Here is a 22,342-nt window from a genome sequence, read left to right as displayed (position 1 = left end):
TCTTTAGTAACAATGGTTGTATAACTAACATTCCTTTCCTTTCCCGATGACCGTAAGGACGTGGACGGCGCCGTTATTGACTTTAAAATGTTGTGCTCTAAATTTGTGCGACATTGAAAATGGTAAGCTAATCCCAATCCCCGCTCAGTGTTCTTGTGAGCACTTCCACAGTTATTAGCTGAGAGCTTTATTTGCCAAAGTTGCCATTTTGAATTTCGCGAAATTTGGCGAAACGAAATGAAATCGTAAAATAAAAATTCCGCTTGTATGAGTTCCGTGGGATTTTGCGGAATTTCGTTTCGAAGCGTGTTTGTTTCCAATACCTAATACATGCACTGTCACACTTTCGTAGACCACCCCTTTCCCTCAAATGATGGACGTCATTTTTAGGTGACCCCTTAGTAAGCTTTTTGCCAGCCTCGGGCTGCAAATCTCTTAAATAAAGATATCTATCTATCTTAGTAAGCTTTTTGTTGATGACCACAAAATTAACAACGAATGGTGCATGAATGGTGAATTTTTTTTCTGATGAAATACAAGATGACCAAATTTAAAATGACCAAAATTATTGCATATGAATTCTAGCTAGCGTAAGAGAGATCCACTAATATGCCTGCTTCCCCCTGACGAGATTTCCGAACAAACAATTTTCCCAGAGATGTCATTGATTGAAATAAATACGCCTCAAAATGCGGTTTATGTGAAGTTGCCGAAAAGATTTGCCTGCAGTTCTTATTGGAAAGGTTGGCAAAGAAAATGAGGATGCAGGCAATAGTCACAATTCCATGAGATATTTGAAATATTGTAAAAACGTTTCTCAAAAGTACTCAACAAGCCTGCCGGTGTGATATTAGACAGGATTGAGCAGCGCAAAAATGTAACAAACATTTAGTTTGTCTGCGTATGTCAAAAATTACAAATGAATCGCGACATCGGCTTAGACTGCTGAACACGTAAATTCCCTTATATTACTTTATATAAAAACTAGAACTGAACACGAACAAATGCTCAAGGTGTCTTAAAGCAGGACATCTAGAAAGTTTGAACCTTAATTTTGGATTAAACAAGAGGTTCGAACTTCAGCCAAATATATCGCTCTCAAAGTGCAAGAAATCAAATACCAAAGTGCAAAAAATTTAACAATTGCCCTGGATCTCAATATATTACGCTATTGTTTATTATAATAGTCTGGCGTTGGATCTATTAGTGGATTTTAGAATTGTTTATTATTCATTACAGCAGGTTTTCAAACTCATTTCAGCAAATACCGTTTTTGATGAGTATTTTATAATGAATTTTCGTCACTATCGCATGAAAACTATTGGCCCAAAATGAACAAGAATACGAACTGATTTTTTTTTCTGCTTCAAAACTCCATGTATCTCTTCAAACTTTAAGAGTTTTTAGAGATGATTCGATCGATATTGTTTCATGCTGTCGTATTAATAATTTCAACATAATTTTTCTTTTCACACGAAAAACATTTTAGTTTTCACACCAAAGGAATATAACAATTTCAGATTCAGTGGTCCTTGTCGGTGTGTGATCAGTCATACAGCTTGACAATATCGATTGGTGTCCTACAGTGCGTAAAGTTGTGCCTGATCTATGTGGATTAAAGTCAAATTTCTGCAGGGCGTTGATGAAGCTTTGAATTTTAAATTATTGTTCTACAGGGAATTAAGATGAGCTATCTGAGACAATATCAAATTACTCCAGTGCGTTGATACAGCTCGGGTTTATTTTGATTGATGTCATAGAGGGCTTTAAGATGCAGCTGAACTAAAATTTACTCCAAGGCATTTATACAGCTTGGCAATTTTGATTAATACCATACAGAGCGTTGATATGCATATGATCTTTGTGAATTAGGTCAATATACTTCGAAGCGTTGAGAAAGTTTGGAATTTTTAATTGATGCCCTAAATGACGATGAGATGCAGCCGATCTACGTATAATAAAGTTAAATTACACCAGAACGTTGATACTGCTTGGAATTTTCAGCTTATGTCCTACAGGTATGACCTAAATGAGACATGGTCAAACTCCATGACGATAATGAAGCTTAATAATTTTGATTGATGCCATAAAGGGCGATAATATGCAGTTGATCTATGCAGGATAAGGTCACATTACTCCAGGGCCTTGATACAGCTTGAAATTTTCAAATAATACAGGGTGTTTAGATGCATATGATCTACATAAGAGAATGTCAGATTACTCTAATGCGTTTTAGAAGCTTGTATTTTACAATTTAATCCTTCAGGGCGTTAAGATGCACCTAATCTTCTTGAAATAAGATCAAATTACTCCAGAACGTCGATACAACTTGGAATTTTTAATTGATTTGGGATTTGGGATTTGGGGCGTTAAGGCGCACTTTATCTACATAGGATAAGGTCAAATTTGTCGTAGGTACCACTTAGAGTTTGAAATTGATCTTAATCAGGGCGTTAAGATGCAGCTGATCCACATAACACAATATCAAATAATTTCACTGTGTTGAAGCAGCATGGAAATTTCGATTGATTTTCCAAAGCGGTTTTTAGATTTTTCAGATCTTGCAAAGATATAGGTGAAATAAAGTCAAATAACTCCAGGGCGTTGATATAGCTTACCAATTTTAATTTGATACAAGACGTTCAAATACACCTGATCTATTTGGAATACTGTCAAATTTCTCCTGGTCAATTGACGTTATACAGGGCGTTAAGATGCACCTAATCGACATAGAATAAGGACAAATTACTCAAGGGTGTTGATACAGCAATGAATTCATTAAATGATGTCCTACGGAGCGTTAAGATACAGCAAAATCAAATTACTCTAGAGCGTTGAATATTACGATTGATGTTATACAGGGCTATGAGGTGCGCATGATCTACATAGAATAAAGTCAAATAACCGTAGGGGTTTGGTACAAGCAAAACTTGCTATAGGGCGTAAAAATGCTTCAGATCTCGCCAAAATCTTTGTGGAGTCTTACTCCAGGGCGTTGATACAGCTTGGAATTATCAAATTACGTCCTAAAGGGCGGTCACATGTACCTGATCTACATGGAAAAAGGCGAAATTTATCCAGGGCGTTGATCCAGCTCAGAGTATACAATTAATGTCCTACAGGATGTTAAGTCGTATCTGATATACATGGAATAAGCTAAAATTATTCTAAGGTGTATCAACGCCGTGGAGCACGTAGGTTTCGATTGATTTTCTACAGAGCGTTCAGATGCTCTAGACCTCGCAAAAATCTGTGTGGAATGAAGCCAAATTTTTCCAGGGCGTTAATAAAACTAGGAATTTTCAATTGATGTCCTACAGAGCGCCAAGATGCACCTGAACATGGAATAAGATTACTCCAGGACGTTAATACAGCATGAAAATTTCGATTGATTTTCTGCAGGACGTTGTTTTAGATCTTGCAAATATCTATGTGAAATAAAGTCAAGCTACTCCAGAGCATCGACACGGATGGATCGATTTATGTCATACAGGGCGTTGAGTTGTACCTGATCTACATAGAGCAAAGTCGAAATACTCCAGGGCGTTGATACAACTAAGAATTGATAACTTCAGACCGTTATGATGCAACTTATCTACATAGAACAAAGTGAAACTACTCCAGGGCGTTAATATAGCTTGTAATAATTAAATGATATCCTACAGGGCGTTAAATGCAACTGATCTTATTGAGACAAGGTCATTTTACTCCAGGGCGTTGATACAGCTTGACATTTTCCATTGATGTTACACAGGGCGTTTAGTTGCACCTGATCCAAATGCAACAAAGTTAAATTAGTTCAAGTCGATGATACAGCTTGAATTTTCAACTGATGTCCCAAAGGGCGTTAAGAAAAAAAATCTGAGAAAAGCTTCTTAGTCGTCGACTAAGCGCGACTAAGCAGGACGACAGGGCTGCTCATTCATTTCCATTTCATTTATTTAGTTAACATCTAAACAGATAACACTGAATCAACAATTTCACGCCACAATACACGGTTCGAGTCAACATCCCTCCATCGTAGGTTCTGCACCAGGCTCGCCAGTTCACTGCGCTCCACGCCTTCTTGTACCAACCGGATCCGAAGCGAACCCCATCTTTGCAGGTTGCTGTCCGGCATTCTTGCAACATGCCCTGCCCGTAGCCTTCTAGCTTTGGTCACCTTCTGGATACTGGGTTCACCGTAGATTTGGGCAAGCTCGTGGTTCATCCTTCGCCGCCACACACCGTTTTCCTGCACACCGCCAAAGATCGTCCTAATTTAGCTGCATCGCGTTTCAGGCGGGTGTACATTAGGCCGTCCCTTATTTTTCGAAAATGCGAAATGTTATAAGTTCATCATTGTAAAGTGCTCGTTTTGGTAAGAAAAAAATCAGGTAAAATTTTGAAGTTCCTACATGGACGCTAAGGCTTTAAAGGTATCAGGTGTACATGACCCCCGTGCGCAAATTGAGCTCGCTGCTCTAGTGCACGCTAAATGGGTTCGCAAAGCCGTTAGTAACAAGTTACACTGCGCGCGTTGATAGTGAGCATAGAAGTTTGTTTTGTTTGTAGTTCTTAATTTTATGACAGCGTGCACTGTTATAAAGATGTACATAGTATAAAATATTATTTTAGTTAGTTAGTTCCGGTCAATTGTCAAATCGGGTAAAAATAACCTCTTTTTCCTTTATTGTCAACATTTACCCTACTACGTGGTACTGGTCAAACTAATAATTTGTTTTAAACAATGAAAATCTATTGAACAAAGCTATTTGATATAACATTCATAATTACAAATGAAATAAACTTTTATGATGACTATCAACTAGCTCAGGAGAAAGTGTAACAAGTGGCTTTTTATACCCATGTAGCGTGCACTAGAGCAGCGGCCTAGTGTACATGTCTGCCACCTTTTCAAATGTTTGGCCGACAATGTCCATATCATCCGCGAAGCAAACAAATTGACTGGATCTCGTAAAAAAAACGTACCCTGGTTGTTGAGCCCGGCTCTCCGCATAACACCTTCTAGCGCAATATTGAACATCGAAAGTCCATCACCTTGTCGTAGTCCCCGGCGAGATCCAAACGAACTGGAATGTTCGCATGAAACCTTTATACAATTTTGCACACCCTCCATCGTCGCTCTTATCAGTCTCGTGAGCTTCCCGGGAAAGCTGTTCTCGTCCATGATTTTCCATAGCTCTACGCGGTCGATACTATCGTATGCCGTCTAGAAATCGATGAAAAGGTGATGCGTTGGGACCTGGTAATCCCGACATTTTCGGAGGATTTGCCGTACAGTAAAGATCTGGTCCGTTGTCGATCGGCCGTTTAAAAAATCCTTTGATATGGTTATGTTATAATTTGAATTGTTTTCTGATCGAGACAGCTTAACCCCTCTACCGGCAGCCCTATTTTAACCACAATAAAATTCAAATCGTGATAAGTTTCTCGATATTTTAGCATCTTTTTTTTGTACAAATTCTCAAAAACTCTTCTAGTTTTAGAATCTGTGTCAATATTAATTATTGTCCATCTGAATCCAGAAATTCCTTGGGGAACCGACGCGTAACCATAAACCACGTATGTATCGCTAGGTGCACAATTTTTATCGTATTTGGATATTTATTCTTCGGAACAATAAATTAATTAGATTATGTTGTGAAAACATGAAGCAGCCGTCAAAATAACAAATATTTTTGCTACACTTTTTTATGAATACAAGAAGAGCTCTACAGAAAATTTTCCAAAAAATGTGTTTTATTTGTTAATTTTTATAGGAATTTTACACAACAAAATTTTAGTCTTTTTTGATAAACTTCAATATTAAAAGTTACCTTATACGGCAATATCCGGCAACGTTTCGACCACAGTGTGAAACTAACATATGTTATCTATCAGTTAGGGGCCCAGATAGCCGTAGCGGTAAACGCGCAGCTATTCAGCATGACCAGGACCAGGAAGGTTGATCCTTCGAATGCCTAGTTTAGGTACAAAACAGAATTTCCCTCAATACGGTTTCCGACGGTGGTCATTCCTGGCTTATTTCAATGCCTAAAATTTGGTTGGTTTGACTTTATTAACGAGATTTTTAGCCCTGGGCTAGTTCATCTCGGGACCAACGGCTTTACTTCCCTTCCGAAGGAAGTCGTCACTATAACTCTTTACGTCATAAGTGATTATGTCGGGGATGGGATGCGATCCCAGGTACTCGGCGTGAGAGGCGAGTGTTCTAACCACTACACCAGGTCCGTTCCCTTTGACTAAAGTTGGTAAAAGTGAGGTAAATTTGGAGATGGGAGGGAAATATTGTCATGTTACTTGCTGACCACAAGTCTAGAGAACTAAACAGCCGTTCAAGCTGAAAATTTGATCGATTAGTCCCTGCCAGCGTGTGACCAATCCGTTAAGTTCTTAGCTCTAATCTGCTTCTCTAGATTTGTGCTCTTCAAAATTTCAGGTTTGGCTTCGATGCACCAGCCGTTGAGTCCTCTGCATTGCCACAAAAATCCACTGGGAATTTGGATATGAGGAAAGGTTGTTTATTTGCAGGATTCGTCTTGGTAGACGGTTTAAACCAGGCAATGGACATGCCCTATATCAACTGCAGCGATTTGCAGTAGACAGGATGTCCCGGGCCCGATCTATCTGACAAGCCAATCGAGCCCTCTGTCACCATAGAAGATGATGTCTCCATCATGTCGATAGCCTGGTTTAAACAATAACACCGAGCAACAGAATAGCTGGATTAAACATTAATCCGTTACGTCACTTGTCAGACGAAGGAAAAGCTGATCCTTGAGTAAAAATCAATTCGATTTGTGGTTCACAAGAGATCCTAAATCGCTTTCGATTTTGACATAATTGGCTTTCGATTTTAAACATTTCATATGCTTTCATTCATACCACTGAAACATGCAAGGAAGTGAAATTCGTCTAATCCGTGCCCAACCTTCCCGGTCGGCGACGGTCATTATGGGTTCCGCTTGTCATGCGCTTGAGCCCCGATTAAATCCAACGCGGAACATCTCAATCAGTGACTCGGAGACTGTCCAATCCGTGCTGCCGCAGGTCACTTCGGTGCGTGTGTCGTCATATCAAAAGGCAATTTGTCTCAATAATCACTATCTATTTTATGGTTCGATCAATTCCATCTTCCATGCGGGAACGAACAAAACTAGGTGTCAGCTTTACGACGCTTCGACCAACGACTAGGACGACTGGGATTGCGTGCCACGGTCAGTGACACCACAGTGTCCAGTAGGGTGCGGCTTATGTTTCGAAAGTTCTCAGAACTGAAAGTTTTGACAATTTGAAGGTTTTGGGTACTCTTCAGATTTTGAATCAAATTGAATGAAAAACCTCAAAGTTGGAGACAAAAATATGAATATTTATAGGTGCGCAAGCGTAATGAATGTAAATTTTCAAGTCATGAAATATGAACCTTAGAGAGTTTTGACCAACTTTGTTATTTTCCACCAGTTTTGAATATTTTAGCATATTTAAACTTTTGAAAAGTTTGTAGAGCATCAAATTTTCCTAAAACTTTAGCTGGTATCCATTCAAAGTAGTTTTCTCAAAATTGTTCCTTATTTTTCAAAAACATTGAACTTTGTTTGATCATAAATTTTCAAAAGTCTACTTATTTGAACTCGTTAAAAATAAAAATTTTGAAGATAATTTGATTGTTCTCAACAGTGCGGATGAAAATGTTATGGGTTATGGTTATGTTAATTGTTGAGCATGATTGACCACCCGCAGTTGCTGCTCCGTTAATTGTACTGAGCAATACATGCGCCGGCTGCATCCGAATGTAAGTAAATTATGGATGTAGTTGAAATGTTGACGTGTTTCTCGCTTTGAAAAAGCCGTTCAGTCCTCTGCACTTTCACGAGAAAACAGTGGGAGTTTAGAAAATGGGGAAAAGTTACATTGGAGGATTCATAATAAAATATTGCTATTTTTGGCTCAATCTTGAAGGTTGCTCCTTTTATATGGTTTGAACTTAAATGAACACATGAAATTGTGGTTTAAAACCTTTCGAAAAATAAGCCACACCCTAGTGTCCAGCTTTCCACGCTGGGAGCCATAGATGAAAAAGTGCTGCCGACAATCTCCACACGTCCAAGACTTGCAAAGCGCGCCGAAGCCGAAAAGCCGCATTAAGAGATAATATTTCTATGCTAATTTCGTTAATGCCATATTAACCTATATCCATTCCGCCATCACGCAACAAACGGGTCCGCTGGTGCTGGTGGATTGATGGAGCGTGGTCCGAGATATGGCTTGAATGGCGTTGAGATGAAGCAATCAATAGCCACTCGTCGGAGATAAACGCTTCCACATTTCCTGAAGTGGTGTGTTCGGTGACAAAGAGGGGAACATTTTTCAACACACTCGCGTCTTGCCGAGTGGCCAAATGGAGATTCCGGGTATTTCTTATAAGCTTCGAGGGCGATAACATGGGTGATAAAGGAAATTTTATTCACTTCATAAATTGATGATTTTTCTTTCTGATTTGGATGTCAAGCGTTAATTGGCAAGTTTTTACACTTCTTCTTCTTCTTTATGGCGTTACATCCCAACTGGAATAGAGCCTGCTGCATCTGTTCTTATCTGTTCTAATCTAATGAGCACTCCAACAGTTATTAACAGATATCTTTCTATGCCAATTGACCATTGCTAAATATGTATTTTGTGTTTTGTTTTAATTTATTTTTATTCATAGTAGGATACAAAAAAATCAAAAACCTAACCTGTTGTGTGTCTAGTACAACGTTTGGCATAATGGACATTTCGCATAAAGCAGTTTCATACATGAACAGGTGGCATTTTTAAGAAGGCATATAATTCTCATTATGCCAAATGTCCATTAAGCCAAACGTCCTTATGCCAACGTCATTATGTGAAACGTCTTTATGCGAAATGTCCCACCCCCGTTCCACAGTGTTGGACCAAGTATGGATCCCTGTGGAACCCCCACCGTTACACCAGTACCTGGTTCTGAAAATAGCTTTGCAGAACTTTACACAGACATTGGATGACCCGTACTCTGTGTAGGGCTGCGGTGATTGCAGGTCCTCACTTCTAGTACTGCATTTGGTCCCTCGGTAGTACACAAGGTACCCAAGTTTGACAGATCGCAGTACACTTTGCACGGCTTTCTAGATTACCTTATGAGCCATAAAATTTTGGGCAACTGCAAGGGACATGGAGGTCTTTAATGTGTCTTTGGTGATTGCCTCTCAACTGGCACTGTTCTTAACGTTCTTAACATCTGTCGTTACCACTGCGCAGAATCAATTGCCTCTTCTCTTCTGCTTGGACGCTTTCTCCGCGCACGCGATGACTGACGGAATAGCATCCACCGTCAAAGTCCTTTTGTGGAATCTGCATTTTCGACAATCCGTTCTCGTCTTCCGTATCAGCCTGTCGAGGATGACCTTCTCCCGAAGTTTATCAAGAGTATCCAGTAAGCATATTCGGCTATATGAAGCAGGATCTCCTGGCAGTTTTCCCAGTTTTGGCAGCAGCAATACCAGCTTCTGCCCCTTCAATCTGTCTGGGAAGCAGCCTCCGTTAGACACTTCTGCAACACTGTCCTAAATTCAATTAGGAGCGCCAAGATTGCTGCCCTCAGCGCTACGTTACGGGCACCATCTGGACCACCATAGATTTGTTTCGTAACCTTTATCAGCTCAGCGTTAGAAACTTGGATATCAGCAGTTTCTTCATCTACGTCAGCGTACGGTGTGGGCTGCCACGCGGTGGGAGCATGCGTAGGAAAGAGACCGTCCTCTAGCAACTTCAATTTGTCGGCGCACATTTCAGCTAGTGCTACTGGGCCCTCATCTTCGCCATCACTACTTGATAGGCGTTGCCCCAAAGATTTGCGTCAGCTTTCCGGAATAACTCCTTGTAGCAGTTTGATATACTCGTCGCTATATCCCGTTTGTACGCGGCTCTGGCCAGCCGGTAGGTCACCTTACGCTCTTCCATGCTTTCTTCCTATCTAGCTCTCTACACGCGTCTTCTGACTCTTAAACAGGCTGCATGGAGGGTGCTGAGTCTTTCTTTCCACCAGTATGCAGTACACATCTGATTCCTTGGCTTCAATTTTCTCGGCACAGTTGCGTCACACGCTGTCGCTACCGCTTTTGTCAGCTCACCTGCATCCATGTTTTGAGCGTCGCTTACTTCTCGGAGTGCTTCGACGAAATGTTCGTCTTCCACCTTCGTTCTCAATTTCTCTTCTGCCATACTGCACAACTTCTCTGGCCAACGCAGTAGTGGATCAATTTATGGTCACTGTGGGCGTATTATTCGCGCTTTCTTAGCGTTCGACCGATCAGCTTGTCGGATAGCTCATCCAACATCTGGGTGTACTGCTACAGTGTCTACGTTTGGAGGACGTGACAGCTACAGTGGCCCAATTTCATATTCGTACAGGATACTGTTTCCACATCAAGTTAGTAAAAAACTGTTAAATGAAGTATTGAGCTACAAATACTTCATCCACATTGAAGGTAACAGGTGTTATCTATTGTTTGCCAATCACAAAATGTTTCCATTTACATTCATCTTTCGATTAATAGAAAAGTATTGAATTGATGTCTAAAATTCACCCAATTCCATATTCGTACACCTACCAAAATTCATACGCACAACGTTCAAAACTAAATTTAGAAGCTCTATTTGATTACTGAAATGCTATATTATGATGTTCAGATGTAGTGAAATACATTTGGACAATTTATTAGTGGACATATATGAAATTTAGGTAAAGTTATGAGAAATGCCAATTTTCCAATGATTTTTGCTATTAAATCCTATAATTCGAACGATAACGTTTATTTTTGTCATTGGATCCAATCTATAAATTATACTCGTAAGCTCTGATAGAAATTTAGTTGAAATATATATAATTTACAGAAATCATAAACAGTTTTTATCCCTTTTGAAATCAGAAAATTGTTGTGCCATAAATTCAAAACTCTTCTAAAATGATATTTTTAATCAATGTAAACCAAATTTTCATTCTAAACAACAGGTAAATGTTAATTTTGAATTTGTCTGTAAAAATAATTTGAACTACGAACTTCGTTTTACAATAAAGTACCATAAACTACGCTCTACATGCCTCCACATAATTGATGTCATCGTAATTTTCAATTATTTTTGAAATAATATTCAAATTATATTCAAAATAGCACCCTATTTTGCAATTTAATGATTTTTATAAGAAAAATACAAAATAACTTGAATGAGCAGAGAGCATTGATATACTATTTAATAGAATGTATCCTGTTGTTTTCATCATTTTAAAAAACGTTTGTGTTGCGGTTATGGCAATAATATTTATTCTTTAAATCTCTATAATCATGTTTGGTAGTAAAATGTAAATTAAAAATGATAATTACGCAATGTTTTGATAGGAACATTAACTATGGATTATGTATATACATCTAGGAGCTAAACATAAAGAAACTGACTAAAATTTTTGGTTTTGGATTTGTTGTTAATGTTATACTACCTAAGATTCAAAAGTATAAGTTGTCGATATCCACTCCTAGCTACTCTAAAACTGATTATAACTTTTTGAAACTTGTGCAAAATTCACAGTTATCATTCTTAAGGAAGTGATGTTGAAAAAAATGCAATTTATTGTTCGACTTACCGAATATTTTAGCAAAAAACATGGGAAAACTGATATTTTTCTTAAATTTACTTAAGTTTCAAATATGTCCGCTTTTAAATTTTCCAAATGTATTCTACTGCATCTGAACAACACAACGAAGAGCTTCCCAGACAACCAAAATGTACGTATAACGAAATCACCTGGAGCAAAGATGGTTAAAAGGAAAAAGATGATCGACTCTTTATTTTGCCATACATTTTGTCGACGACACGCTATTCAAGTAACACTACTGCCATCTGTTGAGTCAAAAGCGCGTAAACATTATATTCAGCTAAATAAATCATCGTGCAATCAAAAAACGAAAAGTAGAAGAAATCAAAACAAACACGCTTGAAAAATGTTACACAGAAGTGAGTACGACTCACATAACATCAGGCTCTTCTGAACCAACACAAAATTAGAGTAATTTTTATACATACTAAAAAATGTTCATGTGCTGTTATTTTTCTTTTCCCACATTTTATGCCATTTAGAGATGATTGACAATATCGGACATCCTCGTTTGAGTTGTGTACCTTTTTTCAAGCGTGAATATCATAAACGAACATTTCAACATCTGGTGGTCACTAGTAGAACGTTGCATATTAGTTGGCTTTTGACTCACCAGGGCGGCACTATTCATGTCGCCTAGAAAAGATGGGAGTCGGTTATCTTTTTCCTTCTAACCATCTTTGCCTGGAGGCTTTATATGTGCAAAATTTCACTTATAAGATGTCGCGAAAAGGCCTTCTACGCACAAAAGTGGAGGCGATATGCGTGCAAATATTATGTGATGAATAATAACATACAATGCGAGTGTATAAATATTCTACCGAACCAACCTGTGCTCTTATGCGACTTAACTTATGATAACAAATGTTGATTTGACAGCTGCTACGGATTGATGCGACTCACTTTGTACGAATGTACGAGACGAAACAAAATGTATAAATGAACTCAGAAAAGAAGTGTTTTATGCGAGGAAACTCATCAAACTGACGAGTTTATCCACGGTGTTTTGCGGGGGGTTTTTTTGGGTTAAGTAATCATCTAGTCCATTAAAAATTAGTTTTGAATGCTGTATATTTCTTTTTTGTTAGGTGTACGAATATGGAATTGGGTCAATTATAGACACAATCTCAATACTTTTCCATTATTCCAAAGATTAAAGCAAATAAATACAGTTTGTCATTGCCAAACAATAGATGACACCTATAACCTTCATTATTGATAAAGTATATTGAAGTCCATGCACCATTCAATAGATTTATACCAACTTGATATGAAAACAGTGCCCCGTACGAAAATGAAATTAAGGCACTGTACACCCTCGTATGATCGTTCGACTACTTCTTGGATGGGGAATTGACCAATTACTCGGATTTCTGGCGTCTCTGCTCTGTCTGCTACCCAATTGCCATAATCGTGAGGAACCCGATACGGTTCTCCAACGATTGCTACGTCACACTTTGTTTCCGTTGTCGACTGCCATAACACTTTTTGGGCGGCGTCATAATGAATGAGGTTCACCCGCAGTATCTTCATCATAATTACTGCGCTGAAGCCACTCATCGTATGAGCGTAGCCATCCTCCGCTTTGCACAGCATGCACCTAGATGTCTTCAGACAGTCCCTGCAAACGTGACATTTTTCACCACATTCCTTGCGTTTTTCGGACCTGTCCGGGTCTTTGCAGTCGATTGCCCGGGGGTTGAATGCATTCTAAAGCATATCTCCACCGAATTTGTCTCCCGAGGGATCAGTTTCAGCGGGCAGACTGACCATCCCATCCTGACCTTACCAGCCTCGATGAGTGTTTTGGCTGCTGCGACTGATAATCGGATCGTAGCTATTTGCATACCCCCGTAAGCTTTCCTAAGCCGGATGGACTGCGGTGCTTCTTCCTGATTGCATTGGGACAACAGTGCATCACTCATACCATCTTCTGTGGTGATTCCGTTCAGTTCTCTACATTCCACCACTGTCTCCTGGAATGATGCTCTCACGCTTGCTCGTTGCCCATCGACTTTGCGACGAGTTCCCGGCAGGCCGAACTCTTGATCGACGGATCTTTTTTGAGTTCAAAGAGCATTACTCCTTTCTGGGTGCGCCTGGATCCACCCTCACTCTCCTGAGAATGGCCGCGCAGGTTGTCTTGTCGCTTGCCTCAGTGACCGTCGCTTTTCTTTCTTCTTCGGTTCTTCGGTTTAGGCTTTTCACGATGTGCCATTCACTTTTGATATTCTGCTCGCTGACACACTCATTGTATCTTCTTTGCTTTTTGGGGTCTTCCGGTTCTCCCAGTGTATCCCTCGTTTTTTTCCTCCGAGTGGATGGTCGGGTTGCTCCTAGGCGTCTCCTGTGAAACGGCTGTTACATTCACCGGGATCAATGCCTTTTTCGTTTTTTTTTCTGTTATAATCCGCAATTCCTTCTGTCCGCGTTCTGCGGTTGTAACGGCGGACTTGATGCTCGTGAGCGCTTGATCCAGAGGTGAAAATTGTTTTTGGTCTTGACGAACTCATAGAGTTCGTTTACCTTCCTTTTTACCTCCGACAACTCCGGAATTTCGTGCTGCCGATCGCCGGTGGTGTGAACACTTGACTCAGGAAGCCCGAATCCTGTCTCCTTTCCCGGTGGCTCACTCGGTGCGCTCCGTTTGTCAGAGCTGGCTGCTACCGTCTGTGGTATCACTGATGGTCTCTGCATTTTCCGCGCCTTGCGAATATTATCGCGTCTTCGTTTCCTCCAATAGTCTCCTCTTAGTTCTATTCGCCGTTTTATGTTGGTGTCACTTTCGCTTACTCAGGGTACAGTAGAGTACACTGCCAGCCCATGACTGTTAGTCGATGTATCCAATCCGTAATCCGTACTCCAGAAGTCTAAGGCACTTTGAAAGCGGTACCAGGTCGCTTGGTCAGGGCTACTTGCAAATATGCTTTTCTTTTAGAGATTCAACAGAGCCCACTGATGAAACCCCGCCATATACTAGTGTAGCGGTCCTGCTGACCGAAGGAAGCATTCCCTTCCCGTATTGAATAATTCGAAAGATCAATGATCACCATTGATCTAAGAAAGAACCCTTTTATTTTTCGATGATGTTCCACGCAAGTTAGTGGATTACATCAGATGTGGGTATTCACTAGGTTAACTAGAAACAAGCGATGTAAGCAGAAGAGAAGAGCCTTACTGCTTGTTGCTTGTTAACGTGCTCCAATGCCGGAGAATGTTTTTGTTTTAATTTTGTTTGTGTGTCACCCGACAGCGCTGACTGAACGCCCCAACAAGGTCTCGGTCACATGGCTGCACTAACCGAGCCACAGCGACGCTCGTTTTGGCTTTTCTCTTTCCTCTCTTTATTTTCAGATTGGGAGATTGAGTTCCCCGCGGGAGCGCGATAAAACGCCCCGATCGCTGGCGGTGAGGTCCCCAGTTCTGACGGTCCGTTACAGGAGGTGTGGCGTTCGGGTTAAACCTACTTTTCGTTTTCGACATTTTCGTTCAAAGTTCAGTGGACATTTTCTGCCAAATTGACGAGCAGGTCATTTCGGGTCGAGAGTGTTCGATAGTGATATAAGGTGGATAAAGTATAATTCGGGAAATTGGTGGAACCACCCACATACGCGATCAGAATCGAGGGAAAAGTGAAACTGTCTCCATAGATTCCTTAAGAATGATTCTAAGGGCGGAAAGTTAGTGAATTGTGACGACTTTTAGTGTGAACATCTATAAAACTTTCCTCATTAACGAACCCAAAAACGGTGGAGCTTAGCCTAGGCGTAGTGCTTTAGTGTGTAGGGATTGTAGAATCAATAACATTGACTAGACTAGAAAGTGGCAAAATAAATCGAATTGTGCAGGAGAAGAAATTGAGTGTTCAATGATCCGAAAAACCAGTGCCGCGCGGCTCGGACGCTACACTAGGTAGATCATCCTGATCAGCAGAACCCGAAGCTCGGCCACCTCCCTGAGGAAGTGCTAAAGTTGGTATTTCATACGGCTGTATGGATGAGTTTCGCTTGGTACAGGCAAGAATCCCAAGCTCCCACGTGCACCCCCTCACTTCAGCTAATGTCAACATATTATTAACGTTTACATTTGTTTACCACCATAGCTTGTCACATTTTAATGGGCAATATTTCGCTCAACAAATCCTTATTTCACATGAAGTATTAATGTTTACGTATTACATGTTGTAAATTCACGTTTCTTTATTATCCAACATTTACTTTTCTTTGCGTTGCTTTTAATGTGCCGTTGAATAACTTTGCAAAGCCCCTAGAGCAAACTTCAATATCTCGAGTTTAAACAGCATGTGCTACTTCTACGAAGCAAATCGATTTACGCTGCACGTGCATTCCGGATAAGAGAAAAATCAGCTCAGGGACATCATCATTTCGCGCTGTTTCTCCCGAATGTATGTTGATCAAGTTCTCAAAACGTGACTGTAATGAAAACAGTCGGATGGATACTGATTTGAACGAGCTATTCCATCACAGCTTGCATTTTTCCGCGATGTGATTCATAAATAGCAAATAAAATCAAATAAATTATCCTCAATGACTCACTTTTTGTGGCAAGGTTTATTTGATGATGCTTCAGCTATTAATTTTTCCAGTGGCTTTCGAGCGAATCCATGAGTAGAAAGGAGCCACACAGCTGCCTCAGCCGCGCCAAATCACATCATTCTAACTCACTATATGGCTCCGGAAAGGATGCTGTGGTGGCTTGATTTTTCCCTTCGGCTTTATCTCTCCTGAAAATATCACATTTTTCCAACCGGAAGCTTTAATGATGCCTTTCCTGTTTTTCCGCGAGTTTCATTCATAGAACTGTTACTGCTGAATGAATTGAGCCTTCAGAGGATGCACTGCAATTTAATTTCACGAAAGTCAAGTCAGCCGAGTCGAGTCCTGCCAAGGATGATGTCGGCAAAATCCCAAGAAAAATGTGCCAGTCTCTGTCGGCTGTCGGAGGAATAAAACCTAGATGATGATGCGAAAAAAAAATGAAAAATAGGATACAAGATAGCGCAAAGTACCGTCCTGGATCGAAAGGATCTTCGAGGCATTTTCACTTTTCATCTTTAGGCGATGACATTCCTTACTCCTGAGCCTTCCCGCATACTGGACCTGCCCTACCAACGATGAACGCGGCTCAAAATTGTGGAAAATGAAGAAATATGAAATTGTATACTTTTGCAAGGTCTCCCGGAATGTTCAGAAGCGAACGATTTCTGAAATAGAAGACGGCACAGTGGATTCTCAGAATGTGGACAAAATTTCTCCAACAGATTTTATTCTACGTGTCATTCAAATTACTCTTCTCTGGAAACAAATTATAATCATGCGAAATATGTCTATTTTGGTCCAGTCTGGTTTTGAGCAACCAAGACATCTGTGCCATACGCCGTGGGACTTGTTTGCACTTTTCTCGCACTCAGCCGTAATCCCTTTCATACCGAACTACGTGGGAGTGTTGCCTTGAAGAAAACGACGGTGTTTCTCGATACAGTAGGAAGATACCAACATGGTTGACGTTGTCGTTGCCCTTCGCTTTCCAATCAATAAAATGCTCTTGATACTACATTTGCTCGAAGTTGCGTTTTCCTTCTTCTGGGGGTAGAAGGCCCACGCAGTTTTATGTGTATAGTTACTTCTACATGGAGAAATTGGTCCCTTAGAGAGCTGGTGGAATTACTTTCACATGATTGTGCGATCAATTTCCGTGAGGCCTTTGTACCACATCATAATCTTATTACTGAAATGTGATAGAAAAAGGTCAAATGATTTCTTGGTAGATTCCATTGGTTACAGGGAAAGGCTTCAAAAGGCTAAATTCATGTGGAGTCTCAAACAGTAAGGAGGAAATGGGAACTACAACTCTACAATTTCGATGTTGATAACCTGTTGTTGCATTTAGAGTAACATTCAACGTTGTACATATCAGCCTGACAAGCTCCGCCGAAGAACCAAGGTCAGGCAAAATCTGCCACAAATAATTTATTTTCACTGAACTTTTATTTAATATGTGGTGGGTTTATTGAAGTATGTTTTAGAAAAACTACTAATTGAGCTTTAACACTTTACTTCACTTTTGCAAAAGAAACAATAAAATACTAAAAATCACTAGTAATGTGAGGAAATATCTTTAAGCTCTAATATGTTACATATCTTGAAAGATAGACCTATTTCGTCTGCGACTTACAGACTTCTTCAGTGTCGAGTGCTCTTCATCATATTTTATCAGCAGTTCTACCCGTGATTCCATCAAAAGTTCAACAAGGAATTGTACTCAAGGTGTTCCTCCTGGAATTCAATCAGCTAGTGATTTAACTTTGAATTTTTGATTTTTTTTTCGAAAGGAATTTCTGAAAGTTCAACTAGAATTTCTCACGGAATTCTATCAGGGATTTCACAAGGAATTCCATCGGGATCTCCTCTAGGAATTCTTTTGAAAGTTCTTTCAGGGATTTCATCAGGTCGACTTTGGAAGTTTCCATCAGATGCTACTGTAATGATTCCACCAGGAACTCCATCAATATTTTCGTCCAGGGAATCCATCAGGAGTTCCTGTAGGGATCAGGAGTAATTCTACGAATTTAAGCACGAGTTCTCTCAGAAATTCCATCATGAGAACTTCCAAAGATTCTATAATGAATTCTACGAAGGAATCTCTGATGTGTCCTGTAATGTTTAGGCCGATTAATGATTTTTCCGTTCCCGATTTTTTCTAATAAATATCGCGCGCTAACCAAACTGTTTGACACAAAACTACTTTCAAGACTCAAGATCTTTTTCTCCTTCTCCACGAGCAAAAACTCACACACGAATAGGTCAACCGCTTTTTTCTTTCTCGCCCTATCTCGCCCTACCTGTTCGGAGCTTTAATATACAGACTACGATGCACTCATACACTATAGCCATTCATCATCATGATTCATCAAGTCACAAAATTATTTTCAGCTCTAACTGTTCGAATGCACGTTAAACCATTTTCAATCAATTATACGGCTTACTCACAATAGTGTTCCTTCAGGGTTTCTATCAGGATTTCCTCTAGGGATTCCATCGGAAGCTTCTCTATGGATTCCATCAGTAGTTCCTCTAGGGATTCCATTAAGAGTTCTTATAGTTCATCTAAATAACTCCCCTGATTTCATCAGAAGTTTCTTCAGGGATTCCATCAGGAGCTCCTCTAGCAATTTCATCTGAAGTTTCTTCAGGGATTCCATCAGGAGTTCCTCGAGACATTGCGTTATTCCACCTGTAACTCCCCCAGAGATATCAGAAATTCCACCAGTAACTCCCCCAGAGATTACAGCAAAAGTTCTTCCAGGGATTTCATCAGGTGTTCTTCTAGAAATTTCATTAGCAATTCTTTTAGTTTCTACCATGAATTCTTTCGAAAATTCTTCCAGGGATTCCATCAGGAGCTCCCCTAAGTCTTTCCACTTCCATCAGGAGTTCCACCGGGGATTTCAAGAGGAGTTCATCCAGAAAAGTTCTTTTAGGTATTACATCAGGAGTTTCTCCAGAGATTTATCAGCACTTCCTTCAGAGATTCCGCCTGGAATTCCTACAGGGGTTCTTTCAAAAGATCCTTTAGGGATTTCATCAGGAGTTCCTTCAAGGATTCCATCTTGAATTCCTCCAGGGATTCCATAAAGAGTTCCTTCAGGGATTCCACCTGGAATTGCTCTGGGAGTTGCATCAGGAGTTTCTTTAGCAATTCCATCAAAAGTTTCTCCTAGGATTCCATCAGTAGTCCATTTAGATATTCCACCTGAAATTCTTCCAGAGAATACCATCAGGAGTTCCTCTAGGGATACCATCAGGAGTTCCTTCACGAATATCTGTAGGAACTCCTCCAAGGATTCCATCAGCAGATCCTCATGAGTTATTTAAAAAATACCACCTGGAATTCTCCCAGAGATCATATCAAGAGTTCTTCAAAAGATTAAATAAGGATTTCTCCTGGGGACATCTAAAGGAGGGACATCTATCAGGAATTCCATAAGTAATCTTATCAGAAATTCCTCCAAGGATTTTATTAGAAGCTCCTGTAGGGAGTACATTAAGAGATCCTATAGAGATATTATCAGAAGTTGCTTTAGAGATTCTGCCTGAATTTTCCAGATATTATATTAGGAATTCCTCAAGCATTTCTTTTAGGAATTTCATAAGGAGTTCCTCCAGAGATTTCATCAGGTGTTCCTTCAGAAATCTTATCAGGAATTCCTTCAGCAATCCTACCAGGAATTCCTCCAGAAATTACATCAGTAGTTCTTTTAAGGATTACATCAAGAGTTATTCCGGAGATTACTACAGGAGTTCCTCAAGGGATTCTATTAGGAGCTTCTCCACGGATTCCCGAGATTTCACCTGGAACTTCTAAACGGGTTCTTTCAGAAGTTTCTCTAGGGGTTTCATCAGGAGTTCCTTCGGAGATTCCACCTGGAATTGCTCCAGAGATTATATCAGGAGTTCTTTAACAGATTACATCAGGAGTTCCTTCATGTTTATCTTTAGGACATCGTTTCCCAAACTTAGGTTTCGCAACTCCCCAACGCCTCGTCACCTCGCTTCTTGTTGAACGACCAAAGCGAGGCACTGACAGGTCGGGGGGGCGCGAAAGCCAAGTTTGGGAAGCGATGCTTTAGAAGATCCTCCAGTTTCTCAAAGTAGTCGATCAAGAGCTTCTTCAGAGATTCCACCTGGAATTCCTCCAGGAATTATATAAATAGTTCTTCAAAGGATTACATCAGGAGTTGCTCAAGAAATTACATCAGGATTTCTTCTAGGAATATCAGGAATCTTATCAGAAAATCCTCCAAACATTATATCAGGAGTTCCTCTAGATATATCATCAGAAGTTGCTACAAAGATTCCACCTGGTATTTATCCAGTGAATCATATCAAAAGTTCCTCAAGGAAATTCATCAGGATTGCTTTTAGGAATTTCATAAGGAGTTCCTCCAGAGATTCCACCGGAAATTACTTCAGGAATCTTATGAGGAATTCGTCCAGAATTTTTGAATTGGAGTTCCTATAGGGGTTTCTCTAAATCTTACCACCTGAAAAACTTCCATGAATATCATCAGAAGTTCTTCTAGGGATTACACCAGGAATTTTTCAGGAGATAACAACAGGAATTCCTGCAGAGATTTCATCAAAAGTTCCTCTAAAGATTACTTCAAAAATTCCTCCAGGAATTTCATCAGATGTTCCTTCTGAGCTTCCACCTTGAATTCCTGAAGGGGTTCTTTCAGTAGTTCCCTTAGGGATTCCATCAAATCCTTCGGAGATTGCACCCGGAATTCCACTTGAGATTACATGAGGGGTCCCTCAAGGATGGAATATCAGGTAATAAATCTTCGAGCTGTTTAGTAGAATACCTATAAGAAGATGAAAAAACCGAATTTAGTACTATACCATTTAATTTCACTAGAGTTTGTATCCTTTGACAGATACACGTATTTCGACCTCAACTGTATGGCCGTCTTCAGTGTCGTGTACTAGACTCAACTTCGAGTCTGGTACACGACACTGAAGACGGCCTTACAGTTGAGGTCGAAATACGCGTATCTGTCAAAGGATACAAACTCTAATGGAATTAAATGGTATAGTACTAAATTTGGAATATCAGGGTTTTTTCTTGGGATTTCATCAGAAGTTCCTCCCTATAGGAACGTTAGGAATTCATTCAGAGAATCCACTAGGAGATCTTCCATGGAGTACAGTATCGGACATATAAAATGCACCAAAGCCGTTTTCCCATACAAAAGGGTCAACTTCAGAGAGCTATATCTCCGCCGTTTCTCAACCGATTCTTCTCATTTTTTCTTTGACGAACTACAAATTACCTCAATTTTTGATAACTATTGAAAATGTTGTGTAAAAACTATTGATACAAAAGTTACAGATAGGTTGAATTTTGACATAAAAAAAGCACCAAGACGAAAATATATGTGTCAGACAAACTATGCGTCGTATCCTTTCGGTGTCTTCAGCGCATTTGGTCCTTATCACTCAATGAACAAATGCGCTGAAGACACCTAGATGCTACGAAGCGTAGTTTTTCTGCTACATCACTTTGTGCCTTGGTGCATTTTTTATGTCAAAATTCAACCTATCTGTAACTTTTGAATCAATAGTTTTCACACAATATTTTCAATAGTTATCAAAAATTGAGGTAATTTGTAGTTCGTTGAAGAAAACATGAGAAGAATCGGTTGAGAAACGGCGGAGATATAGCTCTCTGAAGTTGACCATTTTGTATGGGAAAACGGCTTTGGTGCATTTTATATGTCCGATACTGTACATCCGAAGTACTTCTAGGGATAACAGCAGGTGTTCCCGTAGGTACTCCATCAAGATTTCTCCTGGATTTAATCAGGGGTTCCTCAAGGGTTTCCTCAAGAAGTTCCTTTAGATACTTTACCTAGAGTCACTACAGGAATTCTGTCAAAAGTTTCCGTGGGGATTTCATTAGGATTTTTTTCCAGGGATTCCTTCAGAAGTTCTCCCATTGATTCTATTAGGAATACTACTAAGATTTCATTTTAATATCTTCCTAGGATTCTTGAATACCTTCTGGGATTCCATCAGAAGTTCTGGGAACTATTCTGGGTTCCATAACGCTATTTACTATGGATTTTCTTCCATGATTCTCACTAGAGAA

This window comes from Aedes aegypti, chromosome 3 (genome assembly GCF_002204515.2).
Source record: "Aedes aegypti strain LVP_AGWG chromosome 3, AaegL5.0 Primary Assembly, whole genome shotgun sequence".
Lineage (NCBI taxonomy): Eukaryota > Metazoa > Arthropoda > Insecta > Diptera > Culicidae > Aedes > Aedes aegypti.
Note: the sequence above shows the minus strand (reverse complement) of the source record.